Source organism: Hordeum vulgare, chromosome 4H, assembly GCF_904849725.1.
Source record: "Hordeum vulgare subsp. vulgare chromosome 4H, MorexV3_pseudomolecules_assembly, whole genome shotgun sequence".
Classification (NCBI taxonomy): Eukaryota; Viridiplantae; Streptophyta; class Magnoliopsida; order Poales; family Poaceae; genus Hordeum; species Hordeum vulgare.
This window is the reverse complement of record NC_058521.1, coordinates 373,656,043-373,669,013: the sequence shown is the minus strand read 5'-3', so window position 1 is coordinate 373,669,013 and position 12,971 is coordinate 373,656,043.

Here is a 12,971-nt window from a genome sequence, read left to right as displayed (position 1 = left end):
CTTGATAGCACCGGAACGATATACTTCCTCAACAACATAGGGACCTTCCCATTTAGAGAGAAGCTTGCCTGCAAAAAATCTTAAACGAGAGTTATATAGCAAGACATAATCACCTACATTGAACTCACGCTTTTCTATCCTCTTATCATGCCACCTCTTAACCTTCTCTTTGAATAACTTGGCATTCTCATATGCCCGAGTTCTCCATTCATCAAGAGAGCTAATGTCAAATAGCCTCTTCTCACCAGCAAGTTTGAAATCAAAGTTGAGTTCTTTGATTGCCCAATAAGCTTTATACTCTAGCTCAAGAGGTAAATGACATGCTTTAACGTACACCATTTTGTATGGAGACATGCCCATGGGATTCTTATTGGCAGTTCTATAAGCCCACAGTGCATCATCGAGCTTCTTAGACCAATTCTTTCTAGACCCGTTGACAATCTTTTGCAGAATTAGTTTGATCTCTCTATTGCTTAGATCTACTTGACCACTGGACTGAGGGTGATAGGGAGACGCAATTCTATGGTTGACATCGTACTTAGCAAGCGTTTTAATGAAAGCACCATGAATGAAATGTGAAACACCGTCGGTCATTAGATATCTAGGGACTCCAAATCTAGGGAAAATAACTTCTTTAAGCATCCTGATAAATGTATTGTGATCATCACTACTAGTGGGGATAGCTTCTACCCACTTAGTGACGTAATCAACAGCAACTAGGATATGAGTATACCCATTGGCTTTTGGAAAAGGTCCCATATAATCAAAGCCCCAAACATCAAATGGTTCAATGACAAGTGAATAGTTCATAGGCATTTCCTGACATTTACTAATATTACCTATTCTTTGACATTCTTCACAAGACAAGACAAACTTACGGGCATCCTTGAAGAGAGTGGGCCAATAGAAACCTGATTGCAATACCTTGTGTGTAGTTCTATCTCCCGCAGTGTGTCCTCCGTAGGCCTCGGAGTGACACTTCTGTAGGATCTGTCCCTGTTCATGTTCAGGTACACAATGTCTAATAACACCATCTACTCCTTCCTTATAAAGGTGAGGATCATCCCAAAAGTAATGTCTCAAGACAAAGAAGAATTTCTTCTTTTGCTGGTATGTGAAACTAGGTGGTATATATTTGGCAACGATATAGTTTGCATAGTCAGCATACCATGGTGCACTACGTGAAGCATTGATGACATTCAGTTGCTCATCGGGAAAGCTATCATCAATAGGTTGTGGGTCATCAAGAACGTTCTCCAACCTAGACAAGTTATCTGCTACTGGGTTATCATCACCCTTCCTGTCGACAACGTGCAAATCAAATTCTTGTAGCAAGAGAACCCATCTGATACGTCTAGGTTTAGCGTCTTTCTTCTCCATGAGGTACTTAATAGCAGCATGATCAGTGTGAATAGTGACTTTGGAATCAACGATGTAAGACCTGAACTTTTCACATGCAAACACAACTGCTAAAAATTCCTTTTCCATAGTAGCATAGTTTCTTTGGGCACTGTCTAGAGTTTTACTAGCGTAGTGAATAACATTCAACTTCTTATCAACTCTTTGCCCTAGGACAACACCAACAGCATAATCGCTAGCATCACACATTATTTCAAAAGGTAAGTTCTAGTCAGGTGGTTGAACAATAGGTGCAGTTATCAAAGCCTTCTTAAGTATTTCGAAGGCTTCCTCACAATCATCGTCGAAAACGAAAGGAATATCCTTTTGCAAGAGATTGGTAAGAGGCCTAGAAATCTTTGAGAAGTCTTTAATGAACCTTCTATAGAAACCAGCATGACCAAGGAAACTTCTTATACCTTTGATATCTGTGGGGTATGGCATTTTCTCAATTTCATCAACCTTAGCCTTATCTACTTTAATACCTTTTTCAGAAATTTTATGTCCTAAGACAATGCCTTCATTAACCATAAAGTGGCACTTCTCCCAATTCAAGACAAGATTGGTATCTTTACATCTCTGCAAGACTCGATCAAGGTTGCTGAGGCAATCATCAAAAGAAGACCCGTAAACGGAGAAGTCATCCATGAAAACCTTAACAATCTTTTCACAAAAGTCAGAGAATATAGCCATCATACATCTTTGAAAGGTGGCAGGTGCATTACACAAGCCAAAAGGCATACGTATATAAGCAAATGTACCGAAAGGGCAGGTGAAAGTGGTTTTCTCCTCATCAGATTGTGCAACTGGTATTTGGGAGAAACCAGAATAACCGTCTAGAAAGCAGAAGTGTGTGTGTTTAGACAGTCTTTCTAGCATTTGGTCGATAAAAGGCAAAGGGTAATGATCTTTCCTAGTGGCTTTATTCAATTTCCTAAAATCGATCGCCATCCTATAGCCAGTGATAATCCTGTGTGGGATCAATTCATCCTTATCATTAGGGACAACGGTAATGCTTCCCTTCTTAGGGACGCAATGCACCGGACTCACCCAATCACTATGAGCGACATGATAGATAATACCCGCTTCCAGGAGCTTTAGTATTTCTTTTCTTACTGCCTCTTTAATCTTAGGATTCAACCTCCATTGATCATCAGCAACTGGTTTGGAATCAGGATCAATTTTGATCTTGTGCTGGCATAGAGTGGGACTAATGCCCTTAAGATCATCAAGAGTATATCCAATAGCAGCACGGTGCTTCCTCAGAGTTTTTAGTAACTTCTTTTCTTCATGCTCCGAGAGGCTAGCACTAATAATAACAGGATATATCTATTTTTCATCAAGATAAGCATACTTAAGAGTATCAGGCAACTGTTTAAGCTCAAACACAGGATCACCCTTTGGTAGGGGCGGATCCCCAAGCAGTTCAACAGGCAAGTTATTCTTAAGAATAGGATATTGTTCTAAGACGACTCTATCTATCTCATCCCTTTCATCCATATGCATATCATTTTCATGCTCAAGCAAGTATTGCTCTAAGGTATCAGTACGAGGCACGACAATAGAGGCTAAGGCAATAGTTTCATCCCTACTAGGCAACTCTTTTTCATGAGGTTGTCTACCAAACTTGGAGAAATTGAACTCATGTGACACACCTTCAAAGCCAAGAGTGACAGTTTGCTTCTCACAATCAATATGAGCATTGACGGTATTGAGGAAGGGTCTGCCAAATATGATGGGACAAAATCTATCTTGTGCAGTAGCAAGAACGAGGAAATCAGTAGGATACTTCATTTTACCACACAGGACTTCAACATCCCTAACAATTCCCACAGGGCAGATAGTATCTCTATTGGCAAGCTGAATAGTGACATCAATAGGCTCTATCTCAATAGGTGTGCTACGGCAACAACAGACCTTCCCCGGCAACGGCGGCAGAAATCCTTCTGCTGCTGGCTACGCCTATAGGGATTTCCTTGGCAAATATGCAAAGGATTCCCCGCGGCCTTGGAGCCTTGCGTTGGTGTTCGCTTAAAGAGGAAAGGGTGATATAGCACTGCGGCGGTAAGTATTTCCCTCAGTTTGAGAACCAAGGTATCAATCCAGTAGGAGGATCGCGTCAAGTCACAAGTACCTGCACAAACACAAAGAGCTTGCACCCAACGCTATGAAGGGGTTGTCAATCCCTTATAGATTGTTTGCAAAGTGAGATCTGAAAGCAAAAAGTAAACAAAGCAAAGTAAAAGTAAAAGCTGAGATGATAGTTGTGAATAGACCCGGGGGCCGTAGTGTTCACTAGTGGCTTCTCTCATGAAAGCAAGTAGATGGTGGGTGAACGAATTACTGTCGAGCAATTGATAGAACGGCACAAAGTCATGACGTTATCTATGGCAATGATCATACATATAGGCATCACGTCCAAAACAAGTAGACCGATACTTTCTGCATCTACTACTATTACTCCACACGTCGACCGCTATCCAGCATGCATCTAGTGTATTGAGTTCATAAGAACAAAGTAATGCCTTAAGCAAGATGACATGATGTAGATGGACAATCTCAAATCTATGATGAAAGCCCATCTTCTCACCCTTGATGGAAACAACATGATGCGTGCCTTGCTGCCCCTTCTGTCACTGGGAAAGGTCATCGCACGGTATGAACCCAAAACCAAGCACTTCTCCCATTGCAAGAATCATAGATCTAGTTGGCCAAACAAAAACCAAGACTCGGAGAGACTTACAAGGATATCAAATCATGCATATAAGAAATCAGCAAAGACTCAAATATAATTCATAGATAATCTTATCACAAATCCACAATTCATCGGATCTCGACAAACACACCGCCAAAGAGGATTACATCGGATAGATCTCCATGAAGATCATGGAGAACTTTGTATTGAAGATCGGAGAGAGAGAAGAAGCCATCTAGCTACTAACTACGAACCCGTAGGTCTGAAGTGGACTACTCACAAGTCATTGGAGAGGCAATGATGTTGATGTAGAAGCCCTCCAGCTCCAAAGTCCCCTCCGGCAGAGCACCGGGAAGGGTCTCCAGATGAGATCTCGCGGAAACGGAAGCTTGCGGCGGCGGAAAAGTGGTTTCGTGGACGCCCCAATTTTTTCTAAGATTTGAGGGAATATATAGGCCAAATAGCTAGGGAAGGGGAGCTCCACGGAGGCCACAAGCCTGGTGGCGGCGGGCCCCCCTGGCCGCGGTGACAGGGCTTGTGGGCTCCCTGTGGGCCTCCTGCCTTGGCCCTCAAGTTCCCCGATCTTCTTCCGTTCTGGAAAAATTCATTTCGGGGATTTTATTCCGTTTGGACTCCGTTCCAAAATCAGATCTGAAAAGAGTCAAAAACACAGAAAAAACAGGAACTGGCACTTGGCACTGAATTAATAAGTTAGTCCCAAAAAGATATAAAAGGTATATAAAACATCCAAAGTTGACAAGATGACAGCATGAAACCATCAAAATTATAGATACGTTTGAGACGTATCAAGCATCCCCAAGCTTAACTCATGCTCGTCCTCGTGTAGGGAAGTGATAAAGAATGAATTTTTGATGCTTTCATGTTACCTAGCATAGATGTCCTTTGTAACTCCTCTTATGTGACATGAATGTTCAAATCCGTTAGATTCAAAATAATATTTTGGTATTGACGTGGATACAAATATACTTCAAGCAAACTAGCAAGGTAATCATGAACTTTCAAAATAACAAGGCCAAAAGAAAGTTATCCCTACAAAATCATATAGTCTAGCTATGCTCTATCATCCTTGCACAATGAATTTAAATCATGCACAACCTCGGTATTGGCCAAGTAATTGTTATCACACCTTTACTTTCTCAAACTTATTCAACTCTCACGCAATACATGAGCGTGAGCCATGGTTTTAGCACTGTAAGTGGAATGGAGTGTGGTGGAGGTTGCAAGGCAAAAAAGGAGAAGATGGTCACATTGACTAGGCATATCAATGAGCTATGGAGATGCTCATCAATAGATATCAATGTGAATGAGTAGGCATTGCCATACAAATGATGCACTCGAGCTAAGAGTAAGTGAAAACTCTTAAAGAAAACTAGTGGGTGTGCATCCAACTTGCTTGCTCACGAAGACCTAAGGCAATTTTGAGGAAGCCTATCATTGGAATATACAAGCCAAGTTATATAATGAAAATTCCCTACTAGCTATATGGTGGTGACAAAACGAGAGAGTCTCAATCATGAAGATCATGGTGCTTAATAAGCACATGTGTGCAAAGATAGTAGCAATGTCCCTTCTCTCTTTTTCTCTCATTTTTTAGTGGGCTCTTTGGCCTCTTTTTTTTAATTTTTTTATTTTGGTGGGCATCTTTGGCATCTTTTTGTAAATGGGCTTCGCTGTCCTCTTTTATTTCCTCACATGGGACAATGCTCCATCAATGATGATCATCACACTTACAACTCAAAACTTAGAGCAATGATGACTCTATATGGAATGCCTTCGGTAGTGTACCGTGACAATGATCTAGCTTGGCATAGACATCAATGGAAACATCATGCTAGCTATCTTATGATCATGCAATGGCAATGTAGAAGCTGTGGTACATGTCATGGTGGTAGTCACATGGCAATATATCTCAGAATGGCTTTGAAAAAGCCATAGTAGGTAGGTATGGTGGCTGTTTTGAGGGAGGCTAATGGTGGTTTTATGCACCGGCGAAAATTGCACGGCACTAAAGAAGATAGTGATGGTGGAAGGTGAAAGTGCATCTAAACCATGGACTCAACATTAGTCATGAAGAACTCATATACTTGTTGCAAAAGTTCTAGTAGTAATTGAAACAAAGCATTCAACGCATAGTCCTAGGAGAAGGGTTGGTAGGTATAAACCATCGCGCGATCCCGACAGCTACACAAAGGATGACAATCAATAGACTAATCATGCTCAGACTTCATCACATAGCGGTTCACCATACGTGCATGCTACGGGAATCACTAACTTCAACACAAGTATTTCTAGATCCACAACACCTTACTAGTATAACTTCAATATTACTACAACCACAACTCAAAACTAATTGAGATGAATCAAACTTCTCTAACTACTGAATGCACATGAAGGTGGAAGCTTTCATATCACTTTGGATAACTACCCCTTTTGAGACTACTTTCATAGCATAGATCAACTATCACGCCACGCGCTTCCGTTCTCTAAAAGATAGAAGTGAAACACACAGAGCAAAATCAACTAGCTCAAAAGATATAAGTGAAACACATGTGAGCTGAATTGCCTAACCCAAGGATATAAGTGAAGCTCGACAAAATCACGGTGAGTACATGTCTCTCTCTCTAGGTGTGAAGCAAGGAAGATTGTGACACAACAAAAATAAAAGACTCCTACGATAGAAGACGCTCCAAGCAAAACACATAACATGTGGTGAATAAAAATATAGCCCCAAGTAACGTTACCGATGGATTGAAGACGAAAGAGGGGATGCCTTCCTGGGGCATCCCCATGCTTAGGATTTTTAGGCATCCTTGGATCAATTTGGGGTGCCTTGGGCATCCCCAAGCTTGAGCTCTTGCCACTCTTTATCTCTTTTTCCATAAGAACTTCACCCAAAACTTGAAAACTTCACAACACGAAACTTGAACAGAAACTCGTGATAACATTAGTATAAGAAAGCAAATCACCACTTCCTTAGGTACTGTAGAAAACTTAAATTCTACTTATGTTGATGTTGGGTTACTGTATTTTAAATCTTCCATGGCTAATACCCCCCGATACTATCCATAGTTTCATCAAAATAAGCAACCAACTCAACAAAAAACAGAATCTGTTAACAGCAGACCAGTCTGTAGCAATCTGTATACTTCGTATACTTATGGTACTTCAAAAATTCTTGAAAATTACGACAGTCTGAAGAATTTGCGTATCATTCAGCAGCAAAAAGAATCAACCCAAAAGCTCTCACAGAAAAACAATGAAAATTCTTCTCGTGAGCAGAAAGTTTCTGTCTTTTCCAGCATGATCAAACGATCATCCCCAAGACTAATCATAACGGTTTTACTTGGCACAAACGCAAAAGAAACACAAAAATCACAATCATAACAGAATTATGAAAGTGTGGAAAACACAAAAAAGAAACAAAAAGGATAGATTTGTTGGGTTGCCTCCCAACAAGCGCTATTGTTTAACGCCCTTAGCTAGGCATAAGGTGATGGAATCACGTATAGTCATCTTTAGTGCTCAAACCATAAGTAGCCCTCATCATAGATTCATAAGGCAATCTTATTTTCTTTCTAGGAAAATGCTCCATGCCCTTCTTTAGAGGAAATTGAAATCTAATATTCCCTTCCTTCATATCGATGATAGCACCAATAGTCCTTAGGAAAGGTCTACCAAGAATAATGGGACATGAAGGATTGCAATCTATGTCAAGTACAATGAAATCAACGGGTATATAGTTCTTATTTGCAACAATAAGAACATCACTGATCCTTCCCATGGGTTTATTGACAGTAGAATCCGCAAGATGCAAATTAAGAGAACACTCTTCAATCTCATGAAAACCAAGAATATCACATAAAGACTTTGGAATCGCGAAAACACTAGCACCCAAATCACACAAAGCATTGCATTCATAGTTTTTCATTTAGATTTTGATAGTAGGTTCCCAATCATCATGAAGTTTTCTAGGTATAGAGACTTCTAATTCGAGTTTATCTTTAAGAGATTTCATTATAGTATCTACGATATGTGCGGTAGTTTCCTCTAAAAGCATTGTTGTTGCGAAAATTGTTCCTACCAACAAAATTAACGTCCAAACTAGCGTTGCTACTATCAATCAAGGAAGATAGTGGCATGTCATTAGGATCTAAAGGAGCATTTCTACTAGCAACCAAATTCATCAACTCGTCCATCTTAGCACTAAGCGAGTTAATTTCTTCTATAGCGTGTACCTTTTTGCTAGCTGGTGACCTTTCAGTGTGCCACTGAGAGTAGTTGGTCATGATATTGTCTAGGAGTTTTGTAGCTTCTCCTAACGTGATTTCCATGAACATTCCACCTAAGGCGGAGTCCAAGATATTTTGAGAAGCAAAATTCAAACCAGCGTAAAAGATTTGTATAATCATCCACAAACTCAAGCCATGAGCGGGACAATTTCTAATCATTAACTTCATCCCCTCCCAAGATTGTGCAACATGTTCATGATCAAGTTGCTTGAAATTCATGATATCGTTACGGAGAGAGATAATCTTAGCCGGCGGAAAATACTTGGATATGTAAGCATCTTTGCACTTATTCCACGAATCGATACTACTTTTAGGCAAAGAAGAAAACCAAGTTTTCGCACGATCTCGCAAAGAGAACGGAAAAAGCTTCAATTTAACAATATCATTGTCCACATCTTTCTTCTTTTGCGTATCGCAAAGTTCAATGAAAGTATTGAGATGGGATGTGGCATCTTCACTAGGAAGGCCAGAAAATTGCTCTTTCATAACAAGATTCAGCAAGGCAGCATTGATTTCATATGATTCCGCACTAGTGGCGGGAGCAATCGGAGTACTAATAAAATCATTATTATTAGTATTCGAGAAGTCGCAAAGTTTGGTGTTTTCAGCCATGATGACTTCAACAAACAAACAAGAACATAAGCAAGCAAGAAAATTGGCAAAGGAAAACGGCAAAAGGCAAATGAAAACGGCAAAGGAGAAAGGCAAATGAAAACGGCAAATGTGAAGTGGGGAAGAGGAAAACGAGAGGCAACTGGCAAAAAAGGTAAATTCAAGAGATGAGTTTGTGACACTTACTTGGATAGATCTTGACTTGATCTCTCCCCGGCAACGGCGCCAGAAATCCTTCTGCTACGGCAACAACAGACCTTCCCCGGCAACGGCGCCAGGAATCCTTCTGCTGCTGGCTACGCCTATAGGGATTTCCTTGGCAAATATGCAAAGGATTCCCCGCAACCTTAGAGCCTTGCGTTGGTGTTCCCTTGAAGAGGAAAGGGTGATGTAGCACTGCGGCGATAAGTATTTCCCTCAGTTTGATAACCAAGGTATCAATCCAGTAGGAGGACCGCGTCAAGTCACAAGTACCTACACAAACACAAAGAGCTTGCACCCAACGCTATGAGGGGGTTGTCAATCCCTTATAGATTGTTTGCAAAGTGACAACTGAAAGCAAAAAAAGTAAACAAAGCAAAGTAAAAGTAAAAGCTAAGATGATAGTTGTGAATAGACCCAGGGGCCGTAGTGTTCACTAGTGGCTTCTTGTGATAGCCTGGCTTATTAGGGATGATAGACTACTCATATCAATAAGGAATTCCTTCCTTTCTGGGAGCCCATTCGAACAGAACTCTCAGGTTAAGCGTGCTCAGCTTGGAGTAGTTCTAGGATGGGTGACTGACCGGGAAGTTGATCCCGGGTGCGCATGAGTGAGGACAAAGTGCGCAAAAAAGACTAGTATTGATATGTGGGGCCAGTCTAGATCTTGCCAGGAGTAACGACCGCCGGCGGGTGTGTTCGGGGCGTTACAAGTTTTGGTGGCGGGTCTATTTCTTCCACCTTTTCGAATTTTGTCCCATTTTCCTACCGAAGTGCTGCCGAAATTTTCTGTGAATTCTTGCTCGTCTCTCATATCAGTCCTCATCTCTTTGCAACCTTCAAGGATCGTTGGTTTCACTCGTTTGTCAAAGAAGCGACTAAATTTTTACCTCTTGCTTTCTCATCCTCTCCCCCTTTCATTCTTGGATCTCGGGGCGAGATCCTCTTGTAGTGTAGGAGTGTTGTGACAGCCCGATGCCGACGTTCCAGAAGATTCCCCTCTCTTTCCGTTTTCGTCGTGTGGGTATTTTCAGTTGCCGCATCATCATCGCATCATGCGCATCATCAGCATTGCATCGGCATCTCCGTTGCCGCCAGTTTTCAAAACTTGCATTCGTTGTTAGTTGTCGGTTCGCGTCGTCGTCCGTTCTGAGCCCGACCGCACTCGCACGCGCCCGCGGCACCGTCGAAACCCTGTTTTTAAAGCGCGTTTAAAACTCTCTCTGATCGAGGTGATACTTGGCACGCGATCGCGATTAGATATAGCTAGGCCGCCTGTCGAATTTCGTCGCGATCGGAGACCCTCTGGTAACCGGACGGTCGACCGTAGCGGCACCGTCTTCGGTTATTCGTCGGGCGTCTGTCGGTGTTTTAAAGTCGATGCAGCGCCGCACCACTTCCCTCTCATCTTAGCCAATGACACTCTACGCACCTAACCCTAACCCTCCTCTCCGATCGGACCGCACGAACGCGTCCGGAGGGTCGAAAAACCCCCAGATACCCTGCACCCTAGCCCTTTTCCCTATTTAAGCACCCCTCCCTGCCTATTTTGGACGCCCCCCTAATCCTCCTCGGGATCCGCGCCCTAACCCTAACCCTAGCCGCGCCGCCCCACCTCTCTCTCCCCTGCCAGCGCCGCCGGGCCCGCCCAAGCCCGCAGCAGGCCCGCCCTCGGCCCGGGTTGCGCCCCGCCGCTTCTCCCTGCCCGAGGCAGCAGCCCCCGCGCCCTAGCGCGCCGCCGTGTCGCCCCAAGCTGCCGGGGCCTCGTCGCCCCTTCCGGCCCCGCGCGTCCCCGGCTGCCTCCGCCGCCAGCAGCCGCCGCCGGGCTCGCCTACCGGCCGGAGCTCCTCGTCGCCTCGCACCGCTGTTGCAGCCCAGGTCGGGCCGGTGCACCCCTAGTGCTGCGCCGCGGCCGCACGCCAGATCCGGCGAGCAGCCGCCCGGATCCGGCCGCCGTGCCCCTCGCCGGTGACTCCTCGCTCGTCCTCGCCGGGACCCCCCTCGCCCCCGCCCGTCGCCTCCGTATTCGCCGTCGCCGCCATGCGCTCCTGCAGGGAGGAGACGAGGGAGCTCCTCGTTCTCGCCCCGTTGACCCACCGCTGGGCCAACTTCCCCAGCGCCTGAGCCGGGCCCAGCAGCAAGCTTGGCCCACCTCCTCGCCTCGGCCAGGCCGGCCCCGAGGCCCACCGAGGTGAGCCCTCTCGCCAGCGCCCGGTGCGTGTATTAGCTAAATTGCGCCTCCAGATTCGGCCAGTTAGATATTTAGGTTTTTTTTTCTCTTTTTCGGTTTAGTAATTTTTAGGTTTTAGCTAATTATTTAAGACGCCCGTAACTTTTGTTTCGTAAGTCAGATCGAGGTGATTCTTATACCGTTTTGGGGTAGCTTCGCGAGTAGAACACGTTTATCCAACTTGCGTATTTATTTGACGCTGTTTAGAGTGCCTAATGCGTGGATTTACGTGTTGTCTCCGTAAGTAGGTGCCCGCATTATTTTCCTCACGTGTTTGAATTGTTCGTATGACGTAGGATAAATGTCCATGCTCTAGGGAGTTATTTTCCATGTAGTTTAGAGCGGTCAAGTGTATTTTTGCGTGTAGGGATTGCCCGTTAGATTATTTTTCGTGTCTAGGTTTATTTCTCCCGCATTATTGTGGCGTTATTTTGTGTTGCAAACCCCACATATTATATATGTTTCCGGGGTAGAAAAATCCCATGGATTTTTCTGTGCAATTAGTTTTAGCTTTTGAGGAAGTTAGTTCGCGAGATATTTTGCCGTGATGCCCTTTGTTTAATCCGTAGGTTTTATCCCGGGCCTCGTTTGAATTAGTTGTCAACTAGTGTTTTGATCTTGGATGTTTTGTATAGCCTCTGGTATTTTTGGTTGCAATAGAAATGCATGTTTAGGTGTTGTTTGCTTGCTCTCAAGTTGCTAGGAATAGTGCTGTTTTAGAGGAGCTGAAATATTTTTAAGTCTGGAATCTGTTATTATTTTGTTGTTGTCTTGTATTGCTTGTATCTTGTGATCTGTAGCTCTTTTGAGGTTGGCCCAATGGAGTTAGTTGTTCCCCTTATGTTTCTCTAGCATGCTATGAAGTTTCATACCATTTGGAGACCTGTAGCTTATGGTTTTGCTGCTGTCAATATGCCTTCAGGCTGAAAACTGCACTTTCACGAAGTGTTAATTTTCACTAAGTCTGAAATAGCGTGTGAGATGCCCTTTTAGTGTCTTCTTTTCCTAGTGCTCCTTGCCGCCATGCTAGTTGTTGTTAGTCGTTTGTAGTAGTGTGTCTTGCCCTCTTCCGTTCCATGCCTTGCTTGAGCATATCGGAGTTGTGTAGCCGAAGTTGTGAGGCGTAGAAAGTGCTATGTGGTTGTTCTTGGCAGATTGTAGTGATTTCTTGTTTTGTTCGTAGTTTTCGAACCGTGGCTCCGTTTTGATTGTGCCCTACATGAAACTTGCTTAGAATCTCGTGTAGCTTCATTTTCTCTTGCTGTTTGTATGTGTTGAAGTGCTCGTAGCCGCCGTTGCACACATTTTGCATTCATGCCATCATATCTTGTGGTGTCCGTATCTTTTGATCCGTAGCTCCGTTGGAGATGTTCCTTATGCGTAGATTTCTTGCCATGACGCGTAGAATCACGTGAACCTATTTGTTTTGCTGTTTAACAACCAATTAAATGCATTAGTTCACATCTGGACAGAATTGTAAATTAACACGTGGGGTCATTTCGGAGGTGCTATATGTCATTTCCGA